Genomic DNA, 18,046 nt, shown 5'->3' on the forward strand with positions numbered 1-18,046 from the left:
TGTTTTATTTCTAAGACAGTAAATTGCGTTAAAGAATTTGTGATAAGCGTAAGACCTTAAATTAGAGAGTCACTTTTTCCTAGTTCAAATAATTTACAGCACTTAAATGAATGAATGAATGAAACTAGTCTAATAACTCAATGGGAACCATTTTTGTCAGTACCTGCACAAGTATAGTTTGAGGGAAAAGGGACTGAGAGATAAAAACTTTTAACTGAAGAGTGGGAAACATGTCCCAGTTTTGCAGCAGACAAGCTGTTACTGCAAACTCTTTGTTAGCTACCAGCCCCTGCCTAGAGTCACCCACTTATTCCCCTAAAAATTACTTTTTACAGGCCCAATCAGAGATAATGAAGCTGCTTGAGATTCGCCACATTGAAAACACCAACATTCCCTGCATTTCCCACTCCCGAATTGAGACTTTTTTTTTTTAAAAAAAAGGACCATAAAACCTGTTTGGGGAAAGTGTGCAATTTTTAAAAGCCTTCAACTGGTACTAGATTGTCAATTCAAGCCCCCTCTGTTACAATTCCTGCAAGGATCTAGGATTCTCCTTGCTTACCAGACTTTCTTGCCCCAGAACAAATTGTTGGTCTCCTCTGGATCTCAGCCTTGTGCAGGGGCCAGCAAACTAAGGCCCGCAGGCCAGATGCAGCCCGCCGGGCTTGTTAATCCAGCCTGTGAACCTTGCGGACTCTGTTGCCCACTCAGTCAGTCCCCGCGCTAACGTGATGCAGCGCGGAGGCCTCGCGTGGGGACTGACTTCCACGACAAGGCTTCTGATTGGCTGCAGGAAGCTCCTGCAATCAATCAGAAGCCGCAGATGCCTCTGGGTGGGCGGCTACGCTGACGTGGCCTCCATGCCTTCGACACTTCCTCCCGCTCGGCTCTTCCTGCTGGGCTGCTTCCTAATGACCTGCTGACCACCTCAGCAGGAAGGAAGTGGCGGCGCTCAGAGGTGGTTGAGCAGAAAAAGCCGAGCAGAAGGAAGTGGCAGCGGCGCAAAGGCTGCCTCTGGCACCCAGGCTAACAGCATGGGCTCTGTGCAGAGGCAGAGGATGATGAAAACACTGCCGGAGATGAGGCGGCAACGGTGTGAGTGGCGGCGGCAGGGGTCCTTTTGGGAGGGGGTGCTTTTGGGAGAGGCGGTGTCCAGCCCCCCACAAGGTCTGAGGGACAGTGGACCTGCCCCCTCCTGAAAAAGTTTGCTGACCCCTGTCCTTGTACTTCCTTGCTTGCTTTGTCCAGTGTTGAGACCATGATAGGTTTCTTCTTCCAAAGGTAGAGAAATGTCTTTATCCAACCACTCATTTGCAAAGACAAGGGCAATGTCAAGGGAAACTCTAAGTCTTCTACAGAGGGATAATATTTGAGTTTGGTGCAATACATAGCATGCTTCTGGTGCTATGATGCATATATGCATGGTAATAGTGACCAAGCTGCTTTGACAACACCAAGCATGCTGGGTGACCAAACAAGTGACAAATGGAGACAGCCAACCAGAAGGACAAGCCCTCTGTGGAAAGCTTAGCCTGAAAGTCTTGCATTGGGCAGGTCAGTTTTAAACACACACACACACACACACACACACATCAAAGCTGGCCTTTAATGATAAATGCCTTGCTGGTCTGTTTTTTATTATTATTTTCAACAAGTGCAAAATCTGACACTACCTTGCCAGAAGACCTACTAGATAGCACATGTGAAATCTTTCAAGTTGCTTGATATGCCTGCAGTGATCTGTCCATATTTCACACCCATGTAAAAGTGATGATCAGTTCTGTTGACAGTTGGATAGTATGCTGGTGGAGTACCCTTGTGGCAAAGTATTTCAAAAGCCTGGCTTTCCTTTTGTATTCTTTTGATGTCTCTTGATCCAAAGAGCTGTCATTAGAGATGGTGCTGCCAAGGCTGATAAAGTCCCAGATAATGTTCTTCAGCATTGAGCTGCCCCATGATGATAATCAACTTAGCTTTCGCAATTGATAAAACCCAATTGGAGGATGGCATCATAAGTCGCTCAGATTGTTTGTGTTTCTGAAGACAAGTGATGGATCCAGTGCACGGCACCATATTAGGGCTAAGTTGACAGCCTGCTGATGAAGCTTCACACATGTTCTTGAAGGAATTAAGAACTACCTGACTAGGTTAGAGAAGAAGCCCTATGAAAATGGGATATTGCTGAGCAAGGATAGAAACATCATCATGGGTTGCAAAGCTTAACAAGTCACCTGACCCTGTTGCATCACAAAGATAAACTCAGTCTATCTATTGCCCATCAGAATATAACCCCCCCACCATATAAACTGTGAACAATGCATTAAAAAATATCCAAAGGACATTTCTGATAGTAGAATGGTTTCCCTTACTGATATTCTCTAATGATAGCAGTAGAGATAAAAAATATAATATTTCAAATGGGAATAATCTCAAATGAATATTTAATGGCTGGAGTCAGGGCCGGTGCATGCATGAGGCAAGGTAAGGCGACTACCTCGGGCAGCAGAATCCACAAGGGCAGCAGGTCTGGCCTCCAAGGAATGTGTCGCCTACCGCCGCAGTGACAATGGTTGCAGAACACTCCCTGGAGACTCCAGAGGGCAGCCTCCACCATTTCCTCCCCAAGGGTGTAGGAGACCATAATCAGTGCCTCCTATTTGCCAAGAGGCCGCTTTTCAGGGCTGCCTCCACAGTGGCTTCTCGGCAAATAGGAGGCATTGCTGATATCCTCCCACCCCTAAGGAGTAAATGGTGGGAGCTGCTCACTGGGGTCTCCTGAGTTCTGCACACACACAGCATGATTCAGAGTAGGCTCCTTTCTGCGCAACAATGGACTTCAGTTCCCCACTTCAACCATCAGAGAAGGATGATTTCATTGCCCCGACCCTTGTTCCCAGTGCAGATCTCCACTCACCCTTTCTTTCCTGGTAGAGGGCCGGGCATTTAGTGGTTTACCCCAGGTGACAAAGTATCTTGGGCCGACACTGGCTGGAGTTAACCATTTCTGCATAAATGATTTTCCTACCAGCAGAGAGCCCCTTTGCTGGACTTTGTACCATATTGCTGAACTAATATGGTTAGGGTGAAGGTGACCCATGGTTAACTGAGCTGTACTACTACCATTAATAACAAGTTTAATTGCTGACAGATATATCCTACAGTGAGCACAATGCACCAAAATGAATTATTAAGAGATGCCAGTCAGACTGAAAATTGCAGCCCCTGAAATTGCCAGTTTGTTTCCATATTTTGAAGAGGCTGGCCAAGATGATGATTCTCCGAATGAGCTGCCTTTACTAGTAGATGTTCCTATTGTATTTGATCCCTTGGGCAACAGAGTGGCCATTTCCCCTTGTTAGGCACTTAGCATAACTGTTTTCATCTCCACAACGCTATTCATTTGAGCACAATTCCAAGTCCTGTTACAAAATTGAGAGTGAGACACTGGTACGAGAAATGTATTTCAAGAGGAAGTATAAGAAAAATCTGGCCTATCACACTGATTTGCATTTGCAATTTGCAATGAAAATGCCTCCAAGGATCCTATTACTGTATTAATTCACATCAGATGTGTAAACTCTCTAGAGATACAATCAGAGCCTGAACTATATGCAAGAGTCTGTTGCATGTGGTACTCTGTGCAATCGTAATGCTTTTTATATTGATTGACTCATATCCTTGCTGCTTGGAAACAGCAGCTAATCTTAAAGAGCTGTAGCAGCTGCTGGGATGTGATTTCTGTATGATGGAGTGAAGCTTATTCAGCAATCTTGTGATGATTAAGGTAATAAGGGTAATTTATTGCCTCTTCCATCTTAGCAATACCACAAGCCAAAACACAAAACCACTGCTAGGGGAGGCAAGAGCCCGCGGAAATGCTAGTGGATACTGGAGGGCACCAGGTCTCTTGCTAATGACATGCAAATCACGCCAGTCAAATCAGCAGCTTTTTAGCTCTGCAGAAAAGCTTTAATATATATGGAGCTGGAGATGACTATATAATTAAGATTTCAAGTCAAACACGTTCAGAACCAAAGATTCTGTAATATTGGGACAAACTATAAGACAGTAATGGTGGAGTAGCCAAGCAATGTTTCAGAAATCATATATTGTCTGTTTCTCTCTGTGCTCCAAAGTAAACGAGGTAAACAAAACAATGACAGAATCATTGTCTTTGGCTCTTCCAGCATAGATGGCTCCTCTGAGCTCACAGACAAGTCAGAGGGAAGAAAGGGAAGGGATGAGTGGAAGCAGAAGGTTATTGGCGGGATACTTTGCATTAAATTAGATCCACAACTATAGTGCATCATCACCCAACCAAGTGTTATGTAACACATCTTCAGAAATCCCATACCTAGCATCACAATAAAAAATGTGCAGGTTTACATCCCTACTAACTGGTACATGAAATTGCCTTTTATTGTCAGAGCAGGCAGACATTATCCCAAAATATTTCAGCTGGAAACTGAAATTGACCAGAAATCCAAATTGATACAAATCCATGAGCTCTGGTAATATGATGCTTAGCATCTACTTGCCCCAAAACTCAGAATAAAGACACAGGACAAGTTTATGGTTAAATGATCACAACGTATAGAAGGTCTGCAGCAAATAAACTCTACTTCAGACTTGCCAATTTCAGATCTCTCAGTTTTGGAATTTTCCCATTCCAAAATTCAGTTTTCTACATTTTGAAGCAATTAGCAAAATTTATCATTTAGTGTGAATTTTTACCCTAATTAACGCATTTTTATATGCAGTTTCGACTGATGTACACATTTTTGCAAGCAATTTCCTCTAATACGATGTGTTCTTGTATATTGCTTTCACTTCAATTTTTTCTTCATTTTTATGTACAATTAATATATACACGTTTATAAACATGGGCTGGAGGGCTTCATTGAAAAATCCAGATAAGTGCGGATTTCAAAGGATAGCTGTGTTTCAGCCTGCATATTGTTACAGACTGTGCAAATTTGATATATTCAGCCTTAAATGCATACCAAATTGAATTGCTCTTCCATCCCTGCCTGCAGGTAACTCAGATCTGAGAACGTAGAAGAGAAAATCACCAGCGCCTATCACTTAAGCAATGCTACCCATGTTCAAGCCCCTTCGACGGTATTGGGCTTCTTAGTGCCATATCAAAGGGCATTCTGCTAGTCCACCCTATCTCTGCTGATCAGGTTCCAGAGCCAAAAAAACACCCATAAACATATACCCCCCTATCCCAAGCTATCCCAGGTAGCAATGTGAGGATCATTGCTCAAGTGCTCCTCATCTAAATAGTGCCTCTGATTCCCTACAAGGTCTATGATATAATATACCTCCCTGCCCGTGCTACCTACCCCTACATCAAATGAAACCCATCCAGGCCAATATGGAGCAGCAATATGGAGTAGCTGGTAAAAAGGTGATGGAACACACACACAAAAATCTTCATTAGATGTCAAATGGGCAATCGGCTAATAAAAGGGAAGGTGGGCAGGCTGTCTGGCTGGAAGAAAGAGACAGACCCTGAGTGGGTGCCGGACCTTTAAAAAGCCCATGCATATCCTAGAGTGATTGACTCCACTGGCCACATGATTCCATCCCCTTTGCAGCAGTAGGTTGGGGCATTTTTGCCTGAATTCAAGGAAAGAGGGGGCAGATAATGAAATGTTATGCAGCTTGGATTATCTGTAAGTACATTAAAATAGTCAAATGTTGACTGCTCTTCATTAGGCCCAGTTTATGGCAACTTGAATCAGCAAACTATCCACTACATCTCAAATGTGCCCTCTCATTTTGATACCCACAATGAACGTAGCAATGAACATATGGGATGTGGAAGTTTAATCAAATGCAATGTCTGTTCTCAGAGCCGCTTCATAAATATTTATTCTTAGAACATATTGCCTCATTACGTAATACCAATTTCATAATTACTTCATTAAAGAGTACTTGTGCTCTGGGATGCTTTAACCTTTATTTGGTGGGAAAGTAATGAGAGACTTGGAATTTTGAATTGGCAGAGATCAGAGCTTCTAAAACTTTACAGCAATGACCACATGCCTAACATGCATCCTCTTCTAAAGACCTCCAAATATCATGGGAACCTGTCAGCTGGATCTGCCAACCCTTATCACATCAAACAGCAGAATGGCAACTCAAAGATGAACTATGTAGGGCACTCAACTTCTATTGTAAAGACAATTTTTTCTAGCAAGTCAGTGTGTTCCACTGTTGGAAACGAAATATTATAGCCTTGGGTAGTTGATGCCTTAACACTTAGCATGTAATAATACATGCTAATCTTTCATTTTATTTGATGAATTGTATATTATTTACTTGACTGAGTGTACTTCTAAAATTATTGAATTATTAGATCTATATACAAAAAGGAGTTCTTAAATAAAAGAACATTGATTGTTTCTAGATGATGCTTGCTTACCTCTCAGCTGGCATCATAATGGAAGATATATTTCCTATTTTTTCACACACAGGAGTATATTATTATTATTATTATTATTATTATTATTATTATTATTACTACTACTACTACTACCACTATTATCATCATCATCTTATCTACTACTACTACTACTACTAATAATAATAATAATAATAATAATGTATTATATTGCCATCATCACTATTATTTCAGCTCCAGGCAAAAACATTTCTCCTCCCCTGGGCCTTTAAGAATAGCTAATATTAAGATTTTTAACTTAGTAAAATCTAAAGTGCTCTATCTGTTTGAATTGATCGGTGATGTTTACATTTGTTATTTTGTATGTTTTATTTTACTTCTAAAAATACTTTTATTGTTTCATACTACATTGTAAGTCTCTGGAAGGACAGATCGTGAAGCTGAGGCTCCAATACTTTGGCCACCTCATGAGAAGAGAAGACTCCCTGGAAAAGACCCTGATGTTGGGAAAGATTGAGAGCACAAGGAGAAGGGGACGACAGAGGACGAGATGGTGTGACAGTGTTCTCAAAGCTACCAGCATGAGTTTGACCAAACTGCGGGAGGCAGTAGAAGACAGGAGTGCCTGGCGTGCTCTGGTCCATGGGGTCACGAAGAGTCGGACACGACTAAACAACTAAACAACAACAACAACAACACATTGTAAATCACACTGGTAACATACATTTATGTTGAAGATATGAAGTGCAATGTATGCAAGTTATGTAATTAGTTATTGGATCAAATTCTTTTTAACCAATGAATCTTAGTCGTATAACTTACTGAACAATATGGCTTTGATAAAATGGGATCTAGTATGAAATTTTAACGGTGCAGTTCCTCTATTTGTTAACGTGTCTGTTAAAGAGTGGAGGGGAGTTTCAGGTGCCCTTGGTATATTCCATAACAATTTAACAGGCCCTACTTAATAGACATTCTGGAACACAAAAGTACATTGGGTTCACTTTTCAAGGTTAGAAAAATATAGTACAATGTATGCAAACTATGTTGTAAGAAGTACAGTGGTACCTCGGGTTAAGAACTTAATTCGTTCTGGAGGTCCATTCTTAACCTGAGGTACCACTTTAGAATGGGGCCTCCCGCTACCACCACGCCGCCACCACACAATTTCTGTTCTCATCCTAAAGTAAAGTTCTTAACCCGAGGTACTATTTCTGGGTTAGCAGAGTCTGTACCCTGAAGCGTCTGTAACCCAAGGTATTACTGTACTTGAATTGGGGGCAGGGTATTGTTTTTGTTTCTTAACTATGTTATGTATTTTAGTGTTTTTATCTTGTAAACTGCCTTGGGGTTCTCAGAAGAAGGGTGGTACAGAAATTTAATAAATGAATATATATCTATGAGATCAGCTTCTCTTTCTAACGTAGCACTTCGTAGCTGAAGACCAGCTTTGAATCACAGTAGATAAGGCCACGTTCCTAAAGTGGTAATAGGAGCAAAATATGAAGTGCCATAGCCAGTGTCTTCCTATTCTTGACAAAGCAGAATGTGAGTGAAGGTGGAGGAACAATCTTACATTCCTCTATTTGTTAACGTGTTTTGATTTATGCACACACACACACACACACACATACACACACACACTTTTCCTCCTTGGGAATACTAGGAGGGTAAGAGGAGGGAGAAATTTAGACATTTACCTGGTTTTGGGGCATGTCCTTTAAATCCAAGCTATTTTTAGTTTAACAGAAACATCAGGATGAACAAGATCAGCCAACACCTGCAATTATTGCTACTTTGTTAAGCCTCCTCCTGTATGCTTTATGTGTAGGCCAATATGTTCATTTATCAATGGATCCATTCTTGAATGAAGGGATAGTTGCTGAAGGTACCCCTTATTCCACTTGGTCATTTGTCCCAGTGACTGATTTTCTGTTGATCAGCTTCTGGGCAGCATTATATGACTTCCCTTCTATCCTATCGCAAGCCTGAATATAGTTGGTCTATTATATCAGTGTAATTCCAGCAGTTTGCTTTACTAGGCAGATCCTATCATTGCAAGAAAATGAAACACCATCACATCACGTTCATGGATATCCTTCATGAGATAAGCAGCCCATTGTAAATGTACTGTTTACATGCCATTTTCTCATGCATTAGTGATCTCTTTTCATATTCATAGTTTTATCACTGAAACAAACAAACAAAACCATTGTGTTGAGAAAGTCGCCGGGGAGAAGTTATGCTGTCCTCATAATACTAGAATGATGGGATCACACAATGAAACTGACTTGGGTCAAATGCAATATAATTTCACACAGCACCTAATTAATTCACTGCACAAAATGCGTTGATGGTCATCTTTGATGGCTTTAAAAGCAGGGATTAAAATAATCCACAGAGGATAAATCCCTTAATGGCCATTAGTAATGACGAGGAAGTGAAATAGCATGCTACTGAATGCCTTCAGGCCCTGCATGCTGGTTTCTTGGAGGCACCTGAGTGGCCAGTGTGGGATGCAGGATGCTAGACTAGTCAGATGTTGGTCTGATCTAGCAGGGCTGTGCTAAGTTCTTAGGTATTGTTGCCTGAGATTGTAAGAACAGCTTCCCGTGGTCAGGCAGATACCAATAGGAAGCCTGCCAGCGGGACCTGAGTGCAATAGCAGTTCATTCACTAGTTATTCCTAACAGCTGATATCCAGAAGAATAATGTCTTTTACAGTGGAGGTAGGACAGAGCCAGCATGACTACCAGTTGTTGGTAGCATTGTCCTCCACGATTTTTTAACAGGAAATGCCAGAGATCCTACTTGAGACCTCAGGAACATGCTCTTCATCACATATGGCTCTTCATAGTCACAGACCAGTCTGATCCCAGCCATGTTTACTCAGAAGTCCCATGGAGTTAAATTGAATTTGCTACCAGGTAGTAAGTGTGCATAGAAATGCAGCTGTAGTCTTCTTCGTTTTTATGAACATAAAATGTATGTCAAGGCGGAGGTTTCACCAGCAGTATTAAAACCACTTTCAAATTACATTTAGGTTCAGTAAATGCCATATTTTCCAAACTACATCATTTCTAAATGGGGTGTAATGTTATTATTCAAGCAAAGCCCCTTTCTTGCCCAATAATAGACATATCTATCTTCTTAATATGCAGTCAAATTAAATACGTACCAAAGTGAGATGGCTGGTAGAATTAATTCAAATACTTAGTCCTTTCCTTCAACTGGCACTCTTCCAAGATATCATATTCCTAATATTAATCATCTACTTTAGTAGCTGTGACACATGAAAAAGGGTCAGGGTTAAGTGATTCTGCGAAAATTCAGGTGCTTTCCAGGCTCTCTGAAATTGCCCTTCTGCTCAGCCCCTAAATCGTTCCTCTCTCTTAAAGCATTATTTATGGTGCCATGGCTACTTTAAAAGTGCACCAAATCACAAGAGGCATAATCCCTTTCACATAAAGAAAAAGGACCGCTCTGAAGGATAAACTCCCCTGTTTCAGTGGCTTTCAGCCAACTACATGATGAAAACCTCTTCAGTCTCTGCTTTTGTGTTTGGGAGCAAAGCTTGCTAAGGTGGCAGCCACGTGAAATACACAGCGCTCTAAGCAAATCAATGCCTCTGAAAAAGGCAGCATTCGCCAACCTGATATGCTCCAGATGTTTTGAACTGCAACGAGAATGGTTGCGCTGGCTGGGGCTGATGGAAGCTGTAGTCTAAAATGTTGGGAGTGCAACAGGTTGTTGTTTCTGCTGCTGCTTCTGTAATAGGAACATAGGAAGCTTCCTGTGACCATTAGACAGCCCATTAGTCCAGGTTATTCAACTGGCTGCCAGCAGCTCCTCAGGGTTTTTGCTCTGGGCATCAGATATTCTGTATGCAAGGCAGATGCTCTACTCCTGAGCTTATGGCCCTTCCCCAATAATTGTTGTGGTTGCTTTAATCAAGCAATTACTATATTTTGTAATTTGTTTCCTAAGATTTATACACTGCTTGATTGAAAGAAAAAGAAAAAAACTATAAAAGGGGTTTACAAAAAGAATAGAATGCTTCCAGGTGGAAAAATCTAAATTAGAAACAGAAGTGCTAGAACCTAAAACTAAGATTATGTCAAAAATGTATAACTTGCTGCTGAAATGGAATACACAGGATGAAACGGTTAAGTCAGCTATGATTAAATGGGCACAAGATCTTGGACATAACATTATGTTCGCTGACTGGGAACAGTTATGGACCACCGGTATGAAATTTACGGCATGTAATGCCTTAAGAGAGAATATTATGAAAATGATATACAGGTGGTACATGACCCCAGTCAAGCTTGCAAAAGTATATCATTTGCCCGATAATAAATGTTGGAAATGTAAGGAGGTTGAAGGTACATTCTTTCACCTTTGGTGGACGTGCCCAAAGATTAAGGCTTTCTGGGAAATGATTTATAATAAAATGAAAAAGGTATTTAAGTATACCTTCTTGAAGAAACCAGAGGCTTTTCTCTTGGGCATAGTCGGCCGTTTGGTGCCAAAGAAGGACAGAACCTTTTTTTATGTATGCTACAACGGCAGCAAGAATACTTATAGCAAAGCACTGGAAGACGCAAGATCTACCCACTCTGGAAGAATAGCAGATGAAGTTGATTGACTGTATGGGACTGGCAGAAATGACCGGCAGAATCCGCGACCAGGGAGAAGAGTCGGCAGAAGAAGATTGGAAGAAATTCAAGGACTATTTACAGAAATACTACAAAATTAATGAACTCTGAAAAGATGCTGGATTGAACTTATGTGGTCTCTAGCTGTTATGATAAAGATAACTGGGATTAAAATTGTTTAAGTCATAAAATTTAAAAAGTTGATTGGAAAATAAGGTGTTAGTTAAAAGGAATGTTAAGAGATTAGGATTTGCTGGATTAACAATTTGAACTAGAAAACAAGAAGGGGAGGTATGAGGAAGTCAAAGAAACATGTTACTGAAAAATTGTTATTGAAATTGATTTGTTTTTAATATTTTTCTTTTTCTTTTTCTTTTTGTGTTTGCATAAAATTGGAAAACTTAATAAATATTTATATAAAAAAAGAATAGAACAATGAAATTGTTGATTTTTAAAAAACCCAGAAAAAGCCCTTACCTGTCTGGCAACATTCCCTGTCTCTGAAGTTCTCCACAGTAGGAAGTAAATCTCATTTCCAATGTGTCATCTGTGCACAGTATTTGAAAGTGGTGTTTTTGTTTAAAAACACTGGTATTTTTAAAGCTTAATATAGGTGCTAGGCATTTTGCTGAAGAGTGACAGTATATGTAACACATCAGATCATAGGCGAGGAGCCACTGAAACTCTTATTAAGACTGTTTTGTCGCAGCTAGTAACAGTTTTGTGTAAAGCCTGCTACTGCTAACAGAGATATATGAAAATATTAGTGAGAGCAGCAAAAGAAAAAAGAAAAAAAAAGAAAGGTTCTTCTACCTTTTCTTTTTCTGAAGTCTGCAAAATCCAACTGAATGTTGAATGGAGAACACTCTGGGATAATCTCAGATTAAAGAGGTTAGTGGGTAAGCATATCTCTTGGATAATGTAAGGGGAATGTGTATGTGTATGTGTATATGCGCTGGGCTAGCCCAAGACATTTTGCGCCTTGAGGTGAGGGACTAGATGGCTCCCTCTCCCTCCCTATTCGACATACAGAAGCTGTCTGAATTGGCAGCAGTGTCTTCCTTCAGTACTAGTGACATAAGAGAATCCGCCAGTGCACCTGAGGCAGCAGGCTAGTTTAATTCAGGGAGCCAGTAGAGCTGTGCACCAAACCCAGCTGGGTTCCAGATCCCAAAGTGACTTAGGCCAATTTGGGTCAACCTGGGATTCAACCAGATCCGGTTAGAGAAGCCCTGTACCACTCAGGATCAGATCAGGTTCATCCAGAGTGATCCAGGACTGTCAAAAGGGAAGGCAGTTTGGTGGTGAGGAGAAGTGGGGAGAATTCAGGGCTTGGGTCAGCTGAGATCACCCCAGGGCATCAGATCAGGTCTCCTTTAAACTGCCATATTATTATTATTATTATTATTATTATTATTAGGGGGGTGAGCTGTGCACTTCGCTAAAAGCTAATACAGGTCATGTATAATACAGAGCTCTGACTTGCAACAGGTGGGAACAGCCAGGGAACTCTCTCCTAGAAGTTGACTGAGGCAGTTGACTCACTTTGCCTAATGGTAGGGCCATTAGTATCAAATGGAATGAGATCCTATAAGACCCTGTTTTTTCTTACTACGTTATACGAATGACTTGGTGAAAGCATAGTGTAAAGAACTAACCTCTCATAAGGTCACTGCTGTAAGGGTTATGTAGGCATCTAATTGGAGAGTGCACACAACCCCATCCATAAAGGAGCAGTCAGAAACAATGTTGGAGCTTGGCTCAGTGGCTAAACTCACATTTTTCATTAAGAATACGAGATAAGAGGCAATGGCAAGATGAGTTTATTACAACTTGGTCTATTTTTATTCATGGTCTATTTTTTATTCATTACTGTTAAATGAACTCGATGGCTTCAAAAAATGCAACAAGGTTTTCCAACAGTTGATTGAAGTAGGTATAATCTGAGCTCCGTTATTTATAATTCAAAGACCCAGAATGTCTGAAGCAGGAAGCCTGCTCTGTCTACCACATTGCATTCCAGCATTGTATTTGTATTTTTATCATCTCCATTAGCAATGAGAACAGCCTCCTCACTTCAGACTTTCCAGACTTTATCGAAATGGTAGGTCCAGGCCCTTGAGTGTGGGTGGGGCCTATGAGTGTGGCCCCACTCTCCCCCTTGAATGACTGGAATTGCATGGAGTTGAGTGCCCAAATATGCTTTTAACAGGATGTTACATTAATTGGCTGACACTACCCGGCCGTTCAGCAAAATCAGGTGTAAAACACACCCACACACATGAAGATGTGACTTGCTATTTCCCTTGTTGCCATCCTACCACCCTGCAGCAAACACAACTGAGCAAATCTTGGCTCAATGAGAATTTGGCAGTATGGGGTATTACTTCAGCATGTTGCTGAGCTTCAAAAGAGGCTCAAAAGAGGACAATAATTCTATGTAGCACACAGGTGCAGGTGACCATTCTTAAATTGATTTTTTAAAGGCATTTAGCTTTTTGGAGGCTTGTATAAGATGATGGTGGGCAAGATGCCAAGGGATTGTAGGATGCACTCTACAGTGCTCTACAGTGACAGCCTCTCAGTCATCTGAGGAAATGTAAGTATACTTCTCATGCATTGTTGATGTTTGAAATTGGTGCATGTGCCAATGGTGAACCCACACAGAAAACTGCATACAGCTAAGTCGTGCACTAAAAATATGTATTTTGCACAAAAGTTGCATGGAAACGTTGATAGCACTCACGGCAAGGCAGGAGTAAAATGCATAGAGTAGGGTGGAATGGCATGGTATAGACCTATAATTCAGCACCAGTGAGACCAAAATAGCATGGAATTAACTGCTCAACCCCCATCTACATAGTCACACTGTACAACCGTCTCTTCCATGTGCATCCTCTGCATCATGTATAGAATTCCATGACCCTGGTTCTTCCATTCTTCAGCAGAAATTCTATTGTCTACCCTGTGCTGTGCCTTCAGCCTGTATTTATTCTCCTACCACTGCAGCAAAGCATGAGAGTAGCTGCTTCCTACTGTCAGAGCACATCATCCTCCCAGGTTAATTCAGAACTTTCCCTCTTTCTCCCAACTCTACCCCTTCCCCATCCATTGCAACCTTTGTTCTGGGCCACTGAGCCAGGAAAGGACTCTTGTTATTGGAGCGTCACAGTTCATAGTCCTAAAAAGACCCTCCAGTTCTTAGCACAAATGTTGCAGACCAGAAATATTTCTGCATGTAAACGGAGTTAGCCTGGCAGAAGGTGAACAAAAGGACATTCTCGGGACGAGACCAATGATGTGCTGCAATGCTCCAGAGAGATTTATCCTTTTTTATGCCTTTTGGGTCTTACATAAAATTCACTGTTCTTTTTAGTTGTAGTGACCATTTGCAGCAAAAGCTCGTTGTAGCTTTACATGTCCTAAACTGCTTCATTCTTAGGCACCAGAGCATCCTTCCTCAACAACTAACACACTTACTGTGGCATAAACCAAATTATTTAGCTCATTGCTTGCTTACTTCTTTGTTTATATGGTGTCTTCCATATACATGGCATCATTCATGTACATTTAAAAAGAATGGGTGAACAAGTCCCTCTTTCAAGGGGGATTCTGTGCTCAAAAACAGCATGAGAAAGGTATTAGATGACTGGGAGGCAGTGATAAATAGCATTATTATTGCTAAATGCTGCAATGGACAAGGATGGGAAGTTGGACTGTAACTCTCTTGGGTTGCCGCCCATCCCTTAAAAAATAGGATGGTCCCATTTTTGAACAACAACATTCCCTGTCCTGTTTGAACTTCAAATGGGATGCATTTTGTCCTGTTTTCAAAGTCATTAAAAATCAATTTTAAAATTTTGTGTGCTCCCCCTAATTTGCTTGCCTTGTGCAGCCTAGCTTGCTAGGCATCTTGGAAGTTGAGCCCTCCCTCCAAAGCTTACTGATTGATGGTCCAAGCTAGCCAATAGAGCTCGCCAGCCAGCAGGCTTTTCTGGGTTGGGTGGAGCTCTTGCTAATGGCTCAAAGAAAATGTTTCCTGACGAAGGTGCCCCAGGAAGCTCATTTGAAGCTAAGTCTCACTGTGCCTCTCACTGTGTTTTAAAGGGTTCTGTTGGCTTATTGCCACCTCTAGAACAGATCGCCTGGATGCGTTTTTAAAATACACATTTTAAAATGCTTTCTGATGCTGAGTATTGTGTCAGAACATTTTGAAAGTGTGAGAACTTGTGAAGAACTAAATTTCATACTAGCCCCTGAGCATATTAACCCCCGAGGTGCAGATCAGGTCTCTTCATATCTGAAAACCCAGATCACTTCCTTTAGTCATGCTTATCTGAGCCAATCATAAGGTTTGTTCCCATGTTATACTGAACACAAGTACTATCTACAGCTACATGTGCGCAAGTATTTGTGTGAAAGAGTATGCAGTTGTTGATTCACGTGCCTCAACTACACAGACTCTACATGCATTGAGCGTTACATGTGAATAATGTACGAGTGTACAGTCAAGCTGTTGTATACACAGGTCCACAGCTTGTACACTTGCTGAATGCAATGTGAGTACACCTCCATATTCTCAAATTAATCTATCCTTTTATGTTTGTAGTAATGATAAAATAGGATAACCCTAGGTACAGTGCTGGGCTGATTGCAAAAAAATTAAATATTACGGCAATACAAAAAAAATGGGGTTGTATTTTTATTCATGGACACTGGTAAAAGAGAAATTGAAGGGAGGTCCTAGCTTAGTCACATCCAAAATAAAGAATTCTGTGTAACATTAATGTCTTCCTCCCCCCCAAAAAAAAGTTGACCTAGGTGGTTTTATGGACTGTTATGAAAAAATAAATAACAAATCTTCATTGATTTAACTCCAATGTCAAAATGGCAACTGCTTTCTGTAGCCAGATATCACTAAGCGGGAATTCATGCTTGGGATAGTCTTTGATGGAGGAGTTGGCAAGGAGCAAGCAAACGTCCCTCACTCTAGAGTAGAGAAAATTGGGAAGATGCAATTAGGCAGTTGGAACAAGAACAGTGAAGAGAGATCAAGGGCCTGCCTCCAGCTCACAAGGTTAAACCAAGGTCTCATGCCCCCAGACTCTAAGGTCTTCTTTCTCTGTATTGGAAACAAGAATGCCCGGGAGAAATCTCCATGAATTCTTGGCAGCCTTTTTTGCTTGGCTGTGAAACAAACAGGGATTTACAAGGAGACGTGTGAATAAAATAGAATGTGCCGGCCATCAATCATTCTAATCAGCTTGCATATATTCTATTTGTCTAAATTTCCCTGCAGCTGTTTATCATGCTGCTCTTCTATGCTATAGTAAATCTGGGGGTGAGCACTGCTCACCAGCACCACTACAGAACTAACAAAGGGGCCTAGGAAGCTGCAATATACAGAGTGAAACCATTGGCCCATCCAGCACCGTCTGCGTTCTAACTCTGTCCATATTGCTTTGAGGGCCTTATTTATTCATTTCATTAAATTTATACACTGCTTGACTGCAAAAGAAAAAGAAACCCTCAAAGCTGTTTACAAGAAGACAAAACAATAAAACCAAGAGAAGTTTACACCAGTACTTTAAAATACACAAGCGTTAAAATACTGAAACAGATTTAATAATAATTCAACTTTCTAAGCACCTGGGTAGGTTTGTAAAAACTAGATTTTTTTTAGCAGGCGCCGAAAAGAATACCTGGAAGGTGCCTGCTTGATACAACAGACAGGGAGTTCCAAAGTAGATGCTGCCACACTAAATGATTGAGTTTTTGCAAATGAAGAATGGCTGTTGTGTGGCACCAGTAGTTGTGCCAATTCCACTGACTGAAGGGGTTAAGTAGGGTAAGCCAATGTCATAGGTAAACTGGTTCCAACATGTTATGGGCTTTATATACACATATAACTTTTGGACAAATTAGGTTAAAGGTAAAGGTAAAGGTACCCCTGCCCGTACGGGCCAGTCTTGACAGACTCTAGGGTTGTGCGCCCATCTCACTTAAGAGGCCGGGGGCCAGCGCTGTCCGAAGACACTTCCAGGTCACGTGGCCAGCGTGACAAAGCTGCATCTGGCGAGCCAGCGCAGCACACGGAAACGCCGTTTACCTTTCCGCCAGTAAGTGGTCCCTATTTATCTACTTGCACCTGGGGGTGCTTTCGAACTGCTAGGTTGGCAGGCGCTGGGACCGAGCAACGGGAGCACACCCCGCCGCGGGGATTCGAACCGCCGACCTTTCGATTGGCAAGCCCTAGGCGCTGAGGCTTTTACCTGGTTCCAACATGTTATGGGCTTTATATACACATATAACTTTTGGACAAATTAGGTTAGTTTGCTTTAAAATGCAACCTGAACAAAGGCCTCCATCCCTAGTAGACTTATTTACCATACTTTCCCATCACAGTAGCTGTAATAAGGCAAGTGTTTGCTCCATGCATTTGCAGGGAAATAAGATTATGAGTGCAGACCTTTTTCCTTTGCCTCTGGGACAAGTGATAATTAATGAACTCCAAATGACAAATTGAACCTCCTTGCCAGTCCTCAAATCATAGTTCCATTAAATCTTCCTAAATCGTCACTTGCCTATGTGCTTGATTATTATACGTTAGCTTCCTTCACTGTCAGTGTCCAAGTGATGGTAATTGTGCAAAATTGAATTCATGATCTCGGACTTTGTCCCATTGAGTGCGCCAACGATGTGCTCTCTGATCAGTCCCTGAAATGCCCAGCAGTTTTGCTTTTCTGATCAAATGCAATGCTTCACGATTCATGATGAAGAGGAGCTGATCCCGAATGAAGTACAAACCAGTTCTTCGTGTCAGTTATCTGATGTACAGCTGTGAAAATCATAAGGATATTGCCCTGCACCAGTGAGGTGTGCACAGGCAAGCATTCTTAAGCCAGACCTAATTGCGCAAGGGGCCAGTGCCAATGAACTATTCTCCTTTTAACAGAAGTGCTTCTGCGGGAAGAAA

At 41.4% G+C, this 18,046-nt stretch overlaps 1 long non-coding RNA gene across 1 annotated transcript in view; it reads right to left on the reverse strand.

Moving 5' to 3' along the window:
* Positions 1 to 1,632: 1,632 nt before the first annotated feature.
* LOC310754406 overlaps positions 1,633 to 18,046 on the reverse strand; it is a 65,982-nt gene continuing 49,568 nt past the window's right edge. Inside the window, exon 3 of the long non-coding RNA XR_014543808.1 lies at positions 1,633 to 2,143. This is a non-coding gene — a long non-coding RNA (uncharacterized lncRNA). The remainder of the gene's footprint in view (positions 2,144 to 18,046) is intronic.

The sequence above is a fragment of the Podarcis filfolensis genome (genome assembly GCF_964270895.1).
Source record: "Podarcis filfolensis genome assembly, chromosome: Z".
Classification (NCBI taxonomy): Eukaryota; Metazoa; Chordata; class Lepidosauria; order Squamata; family Lacertidae; genus Podarcis; species Podarcis filfolensis.